We start from the raw sequence: 14,137 nt of genomic DNA, 5'->3' as shown, positions 1-14,137 counted from the left end.
CGAACGCCGAAGCGACACGAGCGCTCCGATATTCTACGTTCTCTCGGTCCACTGGCATCAGAGTGCAAAACAGCCTAATAGTTTTAGAGTGCCTCAACGATCAGGAATAAGGATCTAACGTTCTCGTTTCGAACCGACGACTTTCGGTTCCGGAGCGACACGATCGCTCCATGATTCTCGATTATCTCGACACAGGTAAGAGACAGAGGACAACAAGTGTATGGTTTTAGAGAGCCACGAGCACCAGGAATAAGGATCTACCTTTGTCCCTTCGTTCCGTCGACATTCGGTTCCGGAGCGACACGAACGGGGACTTACAATTTTTTCGCTCGGGCTCCGGAGCGACACGAACGGGGACTTAGAACTTTTTCGCTGGAACTCCGGAGCGACACGATCGCTCCGATATTCTACGTTCTCTCGGTCCGCGGGCATCAGAGAGCAAAACAGCCTAATAGTTTTAGAGTGCCTGAACGATCAGGAATAAGTATATAACGTTCTCGTTTCGAACCGATGACTTTCGGTTCCGGAGCGACACGTATGCTCCATGATTCTCGATTATCTCGACACAGGTTAGAAACATAGGACAACAAGTGTATGGTTTTAGAGAGCCCCGAGCACCAGGAATAAGGATCTACCGTTGTCCCTTCGTTCCGTCGACATGCGGTTCCGGAGCGACACGAACGGGGACTTTGAATTTTTTCGCTCGGGCTCCGGAGCGACACGAACGGGGACTTAGAATTTTATCGCTCGAACTCCGGACCGACACGATCGCTCCGATATTTTACGTTCTCTCGGTCCACGGGCATCAGAGAGCAAAACAGCCTAATAGCTTTAGAGTGCCTCAGCGATCAGGAATAAGGATCTAACGTTCTCGTTTCGAACCGACGACTTTCGGTTCCGGAGCGACACGAACGCTCCATGATTCTCGATTATCTCGACACAGGTAAGAGACAGAGGACATCAAGTGTATGGTTTTAGAGAGCCACGAGCACCAGGAATAAGGATCTACCGTTGTCCCTTCGTTCCGTCGACATTCGGTTCCGGAGCGACACGAACGGTGACTTAGAATTTTTTCGCTCGGTCTCCGGTGCGACACGAACGGGGACTTAGAATTTTTTCGCGCGAACTCCGGAGCGACACTATCGCTCCGATATTCTACGCTCTCTCGGTCCACGGGCATCAGAGAGCAAAACAGCCTAATAGTTTTAGAGTGCCTCAACGATCAGGAATAAGGATCTAACGTTCTCGTTTCGAACCGACGACTTTCGGTTCCGGAGCGACACGAACGCTCCATGATTCTCGATTATCTCGACACAGGTAAGAGACAGAGGACAACAAGTGTATGGTTTTAGAGAGCCACGAGCACCAGGAATAAGGATCTACCTTTGTCCCTTCGTTCCGTCGACATTCGGTTCCGGAGCGACACGAACGGGGACTTACAATTTTTTCGCTCGGGCTCCGGAGCGACACGAACGGGGACTTAGAACTTTTTCGCTGGAACTCCGGAGCGACACGATCGCTCCGATATTCTACGTTCTCTCGGTCCGCGGGCATCAGAGAGCAAAACAGCCTAATAGTTTTAGAGTGCCTGAACGATCAGGAATAAGTATATAACGTTCTCGTTTCGAACCGATGACTTTCGGTTCCGGAGCGACACGTACGCTCCATGATTCTCGATTATCTCGACACAGGTTAGAAACATCGGACAACAAGTGTATGGTTTTAGAGAGCCACGAGCACCAGGAATAAGGATCTACCGTTGTCCCTTCGTTCCGTCGACATGCGGTTCCGGAGCGACACGAACGGGGACTTTGAATTTTTTCGCTCGGGCTCCGGAGCGACACGAACGGGGACTTAGAATTTTATCGCTCGAACTCCGGACCGACACGATCGCTCCGATATTTTACGTTCTCTCGGTCCACGGGCATCAGAGAGCAAAACAGCCTAATAGCTTTAGAGTGCCTCAGCGATCAGGAATAAGGATCTAACGTTCTCGTTTCGAACCGACGACTTTCGGTTCCGGAGCGACACGAACGCTCCATGATTCTCGATTATCTCGACACAGGTAAGAGACAGAGGACATCAAGTGTATGGTTTTAGAGAGCCACGAGCACCAGGAATAAGGATCTACCGTTGTCCCTTCGTTCCGTCGACATTCGGTTCCGGAGCGACACGAACGGTGACTTAGAATTTTTTCGCTCGGTCTCCGGTGCGACACGAACGGGGACTTAGAATTTTTTCGCGCGAACTCCGGAGCGACACGATCGCTCCGATATTCTACGCTCTCTCGGTCCACGGGCATCAGAGAGCAAAACAGCCTAATAGTTTTAGAGTGCCTCAACGATCAGGAATAAGGATCTAACGTTCTCGTTTCGAACCGACGACTTTCGGTTCCGGAGCGACACGAACGCTCCATGATTCTCGATTATCTCGACACAGGTAAGAGACAGAGGACAACAAGTGTATGGTTTTAGAGAGCCACGAGCACCAGGAATAAGGATCTACCGTTGTCCCTTCGTTCCGTCGACATTCGGTTCCGGAGCGACACGACCGGGGACTTAGAATTTTCTCGCTCGAACTACGGAGCGACACGATCGCGCCGACATTCTACGTTCTCTCGGTCCACGGGCATCAGAGAGCAAAACAGCCTAATAGTTTTAGAGTGCCTCAACGATCAGGAATAAGGATCTAACGTTCTCGTTTCGAACCGACGACTTTCGGTTCCGGAGCGACACGAACGCTCCATGATTCTCGATTATCTCGACACAGGTAAGAGACAGAGGAGAACAAGTGTATGGTTTTAGAGAGCCACGAGCACCAGGAATAAGGATCTACCGTTGTCCCTTCGTTCCGTCGACATTCGGTTCCGGTGCGACACGAACGGGGACTTAGAATTTTTTCGCTCGGGCTCCGGAGCGACGCGAACGGGGACTTAGAATTTTTTCGCGCGAACTCCGGAGCGACACGATCGCTCCGATATTCTACGCTCTCTCGGTCCACGGGCATCAGAGAGCAAAACAGCCTAATAGTTTTAGAGTGCCTCAACGATCAGGAATAAGGATCTAACGTTCTCGTTTCGAACCGACGTCTTTCGGTTCCGGAGCGACACGAACGCCCCATGATTCTCGATTATCTCGACACTGGTAAGAGACAGAGGAGAACAAGTGTATGGTTTTAGAGAGCCACGAGCACCAGGAATAAGGATCTACCGTTGTCCCTTCGTTCCGTCGACATTCGGTTCCGGAGCGACACGACCGGGGACTTAGAATTTTCTCGCTCGAACTCCGGAGCGACACGATCGCTCCGACATTCTACGTTCTCTCGGTCCACGGGCATCAGAGAGCAAAACAGCCTAATAGTTTTAGAGTGCCTCAACGATCAGGAATAAGGATCTAACGTTCTCGTTTCGAACCGACGACTTTCGGTTCCGGAGCGACACGAACGCTCCATGATTCTCGATTATCTCGACACAGGTAAGAGACAGAGGACAACAAGTGTATGGTTTTAGAGAGCCACGAGCACCAGGAATAAGGATCTACCGTTGTCCCTTCGTTCCGTCGACATTCGGTTCCGGAGCGACACGAACGGGGACTTAGAATTTTTTCGCTCGGGCTCCGTAGCGACACGACCGGGGACTTAGAATTTTCTCGCTCGAACTCCGGAGCGACACGATCGCTCCGACATTCTACGTTCTCTCGGTCCACGGGCATCAGAGAGCAAAACAGCCTAATAGTTTTAGAGTGCCTCAAGGATCAGGAATAAGGACCTAACGTTCTAGTTTCGAACCGACGACTTTCGGTTCCGGAGCGACAGGAACGCTCCATGATTCTCGATTATCTCGACACAGGTAAGAGACAGAGGACAACAAGTGTATGGTTTTAGAGAGCCACGAGCACCAGGAATAAGGATCTACCGTTGTCCCTTCGTTCCGTCGACATTCGGTTCCGGAGCGACACGAACGGGGACTTACAATTTTTTCGCTCGGGCTCCGGAGCGACACGAACGGGGACTTAGAACTTTTTCACTCGAACTCCGGAGCGACACGATCGCTCCGATATTCTACGCTCTCTCGGTCCACGGGCATCAGAGAGCAAAACAGCCTAATAGTTTTAGAGTGCCTCAACGATCAGGAATAAGGATCTAACGTTCTCGTTTCGAACCGACGACTTTCGGTTCCGGAGCGACACGAACGCTCCATGATTCTCGATTATCTCGACACAGGTAAGAGACAGAGGACAACAAGTGTATGGTTTTAGAGAGCCACGAGCACCAGGAATAAGGATCTACCGTTGTCCCTTCGTTCCGTCGACATTCGGTTCCGGAGCGACACGAACGGGGACTTAGAATGTTTTCGCTCGGGCTCCGGAGCGACACGACCGGGGACTTAGAATTTTCTCGCTCGAACTCCGGAGCGACACGATCGCTCCGACATTCTACGTTTTCTCGGTCCACGGGCATCAGAGAGCAAAACACCCTAATAGTTTTAGAGTGCCTCAGCGATCAGGAATAAGGATCTAACGTTCTCGTTTCGAACCGACGACTTTCGGTTCCGGAGCGACACGAACGCTCCATGATTCTCGATTATCTCGACACAGGTAAGAGACAGGGGACAACAAGTGTATGGTTTTAGAGAGCCACGAGCACCAGGAATAAGGATCTACCGTTGTCCCTTCGTTCCGTCGACATTCGGTTCCGTAGCGACACGAACGGGGACTTAGAATTTTTTCCCTCGGGCTCCGGAGCGACACGACCGGGGACTTAGAATTTTCTCGCTCGAACTCCGGAGCGACACGATCGCTCCGATATTCTACGTTCTCTCGGTCCACGGGCATCAGAGAGCAAAAGAGCCTAATAGTTTTAGAGTGCCTCAACGATCAGGAATAAGGATCTAACGTTCTCGTTTCGAACCGACGACTTTCGGTTCCGGAGCGACACGAACGGGGACTTACAATTTTTTCGCTCGGGCTCCGGAGCGACACGAACGGGGACTTAGAACTTTTTCGCTCGATCTCCGGAGCGACACGATCGCTCCGATATTCTACGTTCTCTCGGTCCACGGGCATCAGAGAGCAAAACAGCGTAATAGTTTTAGAGTGCCTCAACGATCAGGAATAAGGATCTAACGTTCTCGTTTCGAACCGACGACTTTCGGTTCCGGAGCGACACGAACGCTCCATGATTCTCGATTATCTCGACACAGGTAAGAGACAGAGGAAAACAAGTGTATGGCTTTAGAGAGCCACGAGCTCCAGGAATAAGGATCTATCGTTGTCCCTTCGTTCCGTCGACATTCGGTTCCGGAGCGACACGAACGGGGACTTAGAATTTTTTCGCTCGTCCTCCGGAGCGACACGACCGGGGACTTAGAATTTTCTCGCTCGAACTCCGGAGCGACACGATCGCTCCGACACTCTACGTTCTCTCGGTCCACGGGCATCAGAGAGCAAAACAGCCTAATAGTTTTAGAGTGCCTCAACGATCAGGAATAAGGATCTAACGTTCTGGTTTCGAAACGACGACTTTCAGTTCCGGAGCGACACGAACGCTCCATAATTCTCGATTATCTCGACACAGGTAAGAGACAGAGGACAACAAGTGTATGGTTTTAGAGAGCCACGAGCACCAGGAATAAGGATCTACCGTTGCCCTTCGTTCCGTCGACATTCGGTTCCGGAGCGATACGAACGGGGCTTAGAATGTTTTCGCTCGAACTCTGGAGCGACACGATCGCTCCGATATTCTACGTTCTCTCGGTCCACGGGCATCAGAGAGCAAAACAGCCTAATAGTTTTAGAGTGCCTCAACGATCAGGAATAAGGATCTAACGTTCTCGTTTCGAACCGACGACTTTCGGTTCCGGAGCGACACGAACGCTCCATGATTCTCGATTATCTCGACACAGGTAAGAGACAGAGGACAACAAGTGTATGGTTTTAGAGAGCCACGAGCACCAGGAATAAGGATCTACCGTTGTCCCTTCGTTCCGTCGACACTCGGTTCCGGAGCGACACGAACGGGGACTTAGAATTTTTTCGCTCGGGCTCCGGAGCGACACGAACGGAGACTTAGGATTTTTTCGCTCGAACTCCGGAGCGACACGATCGCTCGGATATTCTACGTTCTCTCGGTCCACGGGCATCAGAGAGCAAAACAGCCTAATAGTTTTAGAGTGCCTCAACGATCAGGAATAAGGATCTAACGTTCTGGTTTCGAAACGACGACTTTCGGTTCCGAAGCGACACGAACGCTCCATGATTCTCGATTATCTCGACACAGGTAAGAGACAGAGGACAACAAGTGTATGGCTTTAGAGAGCCACGAGCTCCAGGAATAAGGATCTATCGTTGTCCCTTCGTTCCGTCGACATTCGGTTCCGGAGCGACACGAACGGGGCTTAGAATGTTTTCGCTCGAACTCTGGAGCGACACGATCGCTCCGATATTCTACGTTCTCTCGGTCCACGGGCATCAGAGAGCAAAACAGCCTAATAGTTTTAGAGTGCCTCAACGATCAGGAATAAGGATCTAACGTTCTCGTTTCGAACCGACGACTTTCGGTTCCGGAGCGACACGAACGCTCCATGATTCTCGATTATCTCGACACAGGTAAGAGACAGAGGACAACAAGTGTATGGTTTTAGAGAGCCACGAGCACCAGGAATAAGGATCTACCGTTGTCCCTTCGTTCCGTCGACATTCGGTTCCGGAGCGACACGAACGGGGACTTAGAATGTTTTCGCTCGAACTCCGGAGCGACACGATCGCTCCGATATTCTACGTTCTCTCGGTCCACGGGCATCAGAGAGCAAAACAGCCTAATAGTTTTAGAGTGCCTGAGCGATCAGGAATAAGTATCTAACGTTCTCGTTTCGAACCGATGACTTTCGGTTCCGGAGCGACACGAACGCTCCATGATTCTCGATTATCTCGACACAGGTAAGAGACAGAGGACAACAAGTGTATGGTTTTAGAGAGCCACGAGCACCAGGAATAAGGATCTACCGTTGTCCCTTCGTTCCGTCGACATGCGGTTCCGGAGCGACACGAACGGGGACTTTGAATTTTTTCGCTCGGGCTCCGGAGCGACACGAACGGGGACTTAGAATTTTATCGCTCGAACTCCGGACCGACACGATCGCTCCGATATTCTACGTTCTCTCGGTCCACGGGCATCAGAGAGCAAAACAGCCTAATAGTTTTAGAGTGCCTCAACGATCAGGAATAAGGATCTAACGTTCTCGTTTCGAACCGACGACTTTCGGTTCCGGAGCGACACGAACGCTCCATGATTCTCGATTATCTCGACACAGGTAAGAGACAGAGGACAACAAGTGTATGGTTTTAGAGAGCCACGAGCACCAGGAATAAGGATCTACCGTTGTCCCTTCGTTCCGTCGACACTCGGTTCCGGAGCGACACGAACGGGGACTTAGAATTTTTTCGCGCGGTCTCCGGAGCGACACGAACGGAGACTTAGGATTTTTTCGCTCGAACTCCGGAGCGACACGATCGCTCGGATATTCTACGTTCTCTCGGTCCACGGGCATCAGAGAGCAAAACAGCCTAATAGTTTTAGAGTGCCTCAACGATCAGGAATAAGGATCTAACGTTCTGGTTTCGAAACGACGACTTTCAGTTCCGGAGCGACACGAACGCTCCATAATTCTCGATTATCTCGACACAGGTAAGAGACAGAGGACAACAAGTGTATGGTTTTAGAGAGCCACGAGCACCAGGACTAAGGATCTACCGTTGTCCCTTCGTTCCGTCGACATTCGGTTCCGGAGCGACACGAACGGGGACTTAGAATTTTTTCGCTCGGGCTCCGGTGCGACACGAACGGGGACTTAGAATTTTTTCGCGCGAACTCCGGAGCGACACGATCGCTCCGATATTCTACGCTCTCTCGGTCCACGGGCATCAGAGAGCAAAACAGCCTAATAGTTTTAGAGTGCCTCAACGATCAGGAATAAGGATCTAACGTTCTCGTTTCGCAACGACGACTTTCGGTTCCGGAGCGACACGAAACGCTCCATGATTCTCGATTATCTCGACACAGGTAAGAGACAGAGGACAACAAGTGTATGGTTTTAGAGAGCCACGAGCACCAGGAATAAGGATCTACCGTTGTCCCTTCGTTCCGTCGACATTCGGTTCCGGAGCGACACGAACGGGGACTTAGAATGTTTTCGCTCGAACTCCGGAGCGACACGATCGCTCCGATATTCTACGTTCTCTCGGTCCACGGGCATCAGAGAGCAAAACAGCCTAATCGTTTTAGAGTGCCTGAACGATCAGGAATAAGTATCTAACGTTCTCGTTTCGAACCGATGACTTTCAGTTCCGGAGCGACACGAACGCTCCATGATTCTCGATTATCTCGACACAGGTAAGAGACAGAGGACAACAAGTGTATGGTTTTAGAGAGCCACGAGCACCAGGAATAAGGATCTACCGTTGTCCCTTCGTTCCGTCGACATGCGGTTCCGGAGCGACACGAACGGGGACTTTGAATTTTTTCGCTCGGGCTCCGGAGCGACACGAACGGGGACTTAGAATTTTATCGCTCGAACTCCGGACCGACACGATCGCTCCGATATTCTACGTTCTCTCGGTCCACGGGCATCAGCGAGCAAAACAGCCTAATAGTTTTAGAGTGCCTCAACGATCAGGAATAAGGACCTAACGTTCTAGTTTCGAACCGACGACTTTCGGTTCCGGAGCGACAGGGACGCTCCATGATTCTCGATTATCTCGACACAGGTAAGAGACAGAGGACATCAAGTGTATGGTTTTAGAGAGCCACGAGCACCAGGAATAAGGATCTACCGTTGTCCCTTCGTTCCGTCGACATTCGGTTCCGGAGCGACACGAACGGTGACTTAGAATTTTTTCGCTCGGGCTCCGGTGCGACACGAACGGGGACTTAGAATTTTTTCGCGCGAACTCCGGAGCGACACGATCGCTCCGATATTCTACGCTCTCTCGGTCCACGGGCATCAGAGAGCAAAACAGCCTAATAGTTTTAGAGTGCCTCAACGATCAGGAATAAGGATCTAACGTTCTCGTTTCGAACCGACGACTTTCGGTTCCGGAGCGACACGAACGCTGCATGATTCTCGAATATCTCGACACAGGTAAGAGACAGAGGACAACAAGTGTATGGTTTTAGAGAGCCACGAGCACCAGGAATAAGGATCTACCGTTGTCCCTTCGTTCCGTCGACATTCGGTTCCGGTGCGACACGAAAGGGGACTTAGAATTTTTTCGCTCGGGCTCCGGAGCGACACGAACGGGGACTTAGAATTTTTTCGCGCGAACTCCGGAGCGACACGATCGCTCCGATATTCTACGCTCTCTCGGTCCACGGGCATCAGAGAGCAAAACAGCCTAATAGTTTTAGAGTGCCGCAGCGATCAGGAATAAGGATCTAACGTTCTCGTTTCGAACCGACGACTTTCGGTTCCGAAGCGACACGAACGCTCCATGATTCTCGATTATCTCGACACAGGTAAGAGACAGAGGGCAACAAGTGTACGGTTTTAGAGAGCCACGAGCACCAGGAATAAGGATCTACCGTTGTCCCTTCGTTCCGTCGACATTCGGTTCCGGAGCGACACGAACGGGGACTTTGAATTTTTTCGCTCGGGCTCCGGAGCGACACGAACGGGGACTTAGAATTTTATCGCTCGAACTCCGGACCGACACGATCGCTCCGATATTTTACGTTCTCTCGGTCCACGGGCATCAGAGAACAAAACAGCCTAATAGTTTTAGAGTGCCTCAACGATCAGGAATAAGGACCTAACGTTCTAGTTTCGAACCGACGACTTTCGGTTCCGGAGCGACAGGGACGCTCCATGATTCTCGATTATCTCGACACAGGTAAGAGACAGAGGACATCAAGTGTATGGTTTTAGAGAGCCACGAGCACCAGGAATAAGGATCTACCGTTGTCCCTTCGTTCCGTCGACATTCGGTTCCGGAGCGACACGAACGGTGACTTAGAATGTTTTCGCTCGAACTCTGGAGCGACACGATCGCTCCGATATTCTACGTTCTCTCGGTCCACGGGCATCAGAGAGCAAAACAGCCTAATAGTTTTAGAGTGCCTCAACGATCAGGAATAAGTATCTAACGTTCTCGTTTCGAACCGATGACTTTCGGTTCCGGAGCGACACGTACGCTCCATGATTCTCGATTATCTCGACACACGTAAGAGACATAGGACAACAAGTGTATGGTTTTAGAGAGCCACGAGCACCAGGAATAAGGATCTACCGTTGTCCCTTCGTTCCGTCGACATGCGGTTCCGGAGCGACACGAACGGGGACTTTGAATTTTTTCGCTCGGGCTCCGGAGCGACACGAACGGGGACTTAGAATTTTATCGCTCGAACTCCGGACCGACACGATCGCTCCGATATTTTACGTTCTCTCGGTCCACGGGCATCAGAGAACAAAACAGCCTAATAGTTTTAGAGTGCCTCAACGATCAGGAATAAGGACCTAACGTTCTAGTTTCGAACCGACGACTTTCGGTTCCGGAGCGACAGGGACGCTCCATGATTCTCGATTATCTCGACACAGGTAAGAGACAGAGGACATCAAGTGTATGGTTTTAGAGAGCCACGAGCACCAGGAATAAGGATCTACCGTTGTCCCTTCGTTCCGTCGACATTCGGTTCCGGAGCGACACGAACGGGGACTTACAATTTTTTCGCTCGGGCTCCGGAGCGACATGAACGGGGACTTAGAATTTTATCGCTCGAACTCCGGACCGACACGATCGCTCCGATATTTTACGTTCTCTCGGTCCACGGGCATCAGAGAACAAAACAGCCTAATAGTTTTAGAGTGCCTCAACGATCAGGAATAAGGACCTAACGTTCTAGTTTCGAACCGACGACTTTCGGTTCCGGAGCGACAGGGACGCTCCATGATTCTCGATTATCTCGACACAGGTAAGAGACAGAGGACATCAAGTGTATGGTTTTAGAGAGCCACGAGCACCAGGAATAAGGATCTACCGTTGTCCCTTCGTTCCGTCGACATTCGGTTCCGGAGCGACACGAACGGGGACTTACAATTTTTTCGCTCGGGCTCCGGAGCGACACGAACGGGGACTTAGAACTTTTTCGCTGGAACTCCGGAGCGACACGATCGCTCCGATATACTACGTTCTCTCGGTCCACGGGCATCAGAGAGCAAAACAGCCTAATAGTTTTAGAGTGCCTGAACGATCAGGAATAATTATCTAACGTTCTCGTTTCGAACCGATGACTTTCGGTTCCGGAGCGACACGTACGCTCCATGATTCTCGATTATCTCGACACAGGTAAGAGACATAGGACAACAAGTGTATGGTTTTAGAGAGCCACGAGCACCAGGAATAAGGATCTACCGTTGTCCCTTCGTTCCGTCGACATGCGGTTCCGGAGCGACACGAACGGGGACTTTGAATTTTTTCGCTCGGGCTCCGGAGCGACATGAACGGGGACTTAGAATTTTATCGCTCGAACTCCGGAGCGACACGATCGCTCCGATATTCTACGCTCTCTCGGTCCACGGGCATCAGAGAGCAAAACAGCCTAATAGTTTTAGAGTGCCTCAACGATCAGGAATAAGGATCTAACGTTCTCGTTTCGAACCGACGACTTTCGGTTCCGGAGCGACACGAACGCTCCATGATTCTCGAATATCTCGACACAGGTAAGAGACAGAGGACAACAAGTGTATGGTTTTAGAGAGCCACGAGCACCAGGAATAAGGATCTACCGTTGTCCCTTCGTTCCGTCGACATTCGGTTCCGGTGCGACACGAACGGGGACTTAGAATTTTTTCGCTCGGGCTCCGGAGCGACACGAACGGGGACTTAGAATTTTTTCGCGCGAACTCCGGAGCGACACGATCGCTCCGATATTCTACGCTCTCTCGGTCCACGGGCATCAGAGAGCAAAACAGCCTAATAGTTTTAGAGTGCCGCAGCGATCAGGAATAAGGATCTAACGTTCTCGTTTCGAACCGACGACTTTCGGTTCCGAAGCGACACGAACGCTCCATGATTCTCGATTATCTCGACACAGGTAAGAGACAGAGGGCAACAAGTGTACGGTTTTAGAGAGCCACGAGCACCAGGAATAAGGATCTACCGTTGTCCCTTCGTTCCGTCGACATTCGGTTCCGGAGCGACACGAACGGGGACTTTGAATTTTTTCGCTCGGGCTCCGGAGCGACACGAACGGGGACTTAGAATTTTATCGCTCGAACTCCGGACCGACACGATCGCTCCGATATTTTACGTTCTCTCGGTCCACGGGCATCAGAGAACAAAACAGCCTAATAGTTTTAGAGTGCCTCAACGATCAGGAATAAGGACCTAACGTTCTAGTTTCGAACCGACGACTTTCGGTTCCGGAGCGACTGGGACGCTACATGATTCTCGATTATCTCGACACAGGTAAGAGACAGAGGACATCAAGTGTATGGTTTTAGAGAGCCACGAGCACCAGGAATAAGGATCTACCGTTGTCCCTTCGTTCCGTCGACATTCGGTTCCGGAGCGACACGAACGGTGACTTAGAATGTTTTCGCTCGAACTCTGGAGCGACACGATCGCTCCGATATTCTACGTTCTCTCGGTCCACGGGCATCAGAGAGCAAAACAGCCTAATAGTTTTAGAGTGCCTCAACGATCAGGAATAAGGATCTAACGTTCTCGTTTCGAACCGACGACTTTCGGTTCCGGAGCGACACGAACGCTCCATGATTCTCGATTATCTCGACACAGGTAAGAGACAGAGGACAACAAGTGTATGGTTTTAGAGAGCCACGAGCACCAGGAACAAGGATCTACCGTTGTCCCTTCGTTCCGTCGACATTCGGTTCCGGAGCGACACGAACGGGGACTTAGAATTTTTTCGCTCGGGCTCCGGAGCGACACGACCGGGGACTTAGAATTTTCTCGCTCGAACTCCGGAGCGACACGATCGCTCCGACATTCTACGTTCTCTCGGTCCACGGGCATCAGAGAGCAAAACAGCCTAATAGTTTTAGAGTGCCTCAACGATCAGGAATAAGTATCTAACGTTCTCGTTTCGAACCGATGACTTTCGGTTCCGGAGCGACACGTACGCTCCATGATTCTCGATTATCCCGACACAGGTAAGAGACATAGGACAACAAGTGTATGGTTTTAGAGAGCCACGAGCACCAGGAATAAGGATCTACCGTTGTCCCTTCGTTCCGTCGACATTCGGTTCCGGAGCGACACGAACGGTGACTTAGAATGTTTTCGCTCGAACTCTGGAGCGACACGATCGCTCCGATATTCTACGTTCTCTCGGTCCACGGGCATCAGAGAGCAAAACAGCCTAATAGTTTTAGAGTGCCTCAACGATCAGGAATAACTATCTAACGTTCTCGTTTCGAACCGATGACTTTCGGTTCCGGAGCGACACGTACGCTCCATGATTCTCGATTATCTCGACACATGAAAGAGGCATAGGACAACAAGTGTATGGTTTTAGAGAGCCACGAGCACCAGGAATAAGGATCTACCGTTGTCCCTTCGTTCCGTCGACATGCGGTTCCGGAGCGACACGAACGGGGACTTTGAATTTTTTCGCTCGGGCTCCGGAGCGACACGAACGGGGACTTAGAATTTTATCGCTCGAACTCCGGACCGACACGATCGCTCCGATATTCTACGTTCTCTCGGTCCACGGGCATCAGAGAGCAAAACAGCCTAATAGTTTTAGAGTGCCTCAACGATCAGGAATAAGTATCTAACGTTCTCGTTTCGAACCGACGACTTTCGGTTCCGGAGCGACACGAACGCTCCATGATTCTCGAATATCTCGACACAGGTAAGAGACAGAGGACAACAAGTGTATGGTTTTAGAGAGCCACGAGCACCAGGAACAAGGATCTACCGTTGTCCCTTCGTTCCGTCGACATTCGGCTCCGGAGCGACACGAACGGGGACTTAGAATTTTTTCGCTCGGGCTCCGGAGCGACACGACCGGGGACTTAGAATTTTCTCGCTCGAACTCCGGAGCGACACGATCGCTCCGACATTCTACGTTCTCTCGGTCCACGGGCATCAGAGAGCAAAACAGCCTAATAGTTTTAGAGTGC

This window comes from Calliopsis andreniformis, unplaced genomic scaffold (genome assembly GCF_051401765.1).
Source record: "Calliopsis andreniformis isolate RMS-2024a unplaced genomic scaffold, iyCalAndr_principal scaffold0157, whole genome shotgun sequence".
NCBI lineage: Eukaryota > Metazoa > Arthropoda > Insecta > Hymenoptera > Andrenidae > Calliopsis > Calliopsis andreniformis.
This window is presented reverse-complemented; position numbering follows the sequence as displayed.